Consider the following 1076-nt stretch of genomic DNA (forward strand, 5'->3'; position numbering starts at 1 on the left):
GGATGATACACATTGGTCGTTGTGGAGGGGAGTCCCCAATACCTGTAAAGTGCTTTGAGTGGAGTTTCCAGAAAAGTGCTATATAAGTGTAAGCAATTCCTCTTATTATTATTTTGGCTTCCATTTGTCCTTCTAATCATGTTATCTCCATCCTTTCCCTTCCCCCTTTTTCTACTTTTCTGGTCCAGTGTCCAATCCACTGTACCTCCAGCCCCTGCTGCTCTCTCTCCAATCTTCCATTTTGTTATCCCTGTCCATCACCACCAGGTTACTAATCAGCGGATGTTTGCAAATGCATGGTGTCAGTATAGATAGATAGATAATATTTTATTAATCCCATAGGGAAATTGATGAGAAGGTAGTGCACCGTTCCCGGAGGCGCTGCAATACCGGGCCGATGCGTGGAGAGGACGGAGCAAGCTCCAAAAATCCGTTTAATATGTGGTCCCCCGTTGGGGGACGTATCAGATATTAAACTGATAAGAACAGATTTTTTTATTATTTTTTTTATTCGAAAACAGCTCATAACATACCATACATTTAACATTCATTTAATACACTAGGTCCAGGTCTTCTCATTCATAGCCTTCACCATCCCTCGATTACATGCTAATAGGTCTCCCCCTCCTTTACTCCTTTACTCTTTGGTGTCCAACTGATTCAGTGTCAGCCCTCTACTCTTTCCCCTCAAAAAGCTTCCACTTGCTGACATAATTGATAGTTCTGTTTTCGGGGATTCCATTTGGTCCTCATCCAGTTATAGCAAAGTTAAGCAAAAGGTAATGCTCTATCTGTTCCTTCCTATCTGGTTTTTGACAATCCAGAGCCTGTCAATTCAGTATATCTGTACTGCCCAGCAGCCCTTATATTATTATGTTCTTCTAGTATTTATGGAAGTGTGTAAGCATACATGCCTATTTGTATATATACACCATATCATTTTAAGTACACCTTTAAAGGGTTTTTTTCCTATTTGTTTTTCTTAGGTTGTCTTTCTTTATGGTTCTGTGTTGTGGTTCTTATTCAGCTTAATTAAAATTATGTCTGGCAGACATCTTTATTTGCCCGTTATTTGC

General features: G+C 39.9%; 1 pseudogene; it reads right to left on the reverse strand.

Moving 5' to 3' along the window:
- Positions 1-356: 356 nt before the first annotated feature.
- LOC138241453 (U2 spliceosomal RNA) lies at positions 357-525 on the reverse strand (annotated as a pseudogene).
- Between the last annotated feature and the right edge of the window lie 551 nt (positions 526-1076).

The sequence above is a fragment of the Lepisosteus oculatus genome, chromosome 1, assembly GCF_040954835.1.
Source record: "Lepisosteus oculatus isolate fLepOcu1 chromosome 1, fLepOcu1.hap2, whole genome shotgun sequence".
Classification (NCBI taxonomy): domain Eukaryota; kingdom Metazoa; phylum Chordata; class Actinopteri; order Semionotiformes; family Lepisosteidae; genus Lepisosteus; species Lepisosteus oculatus.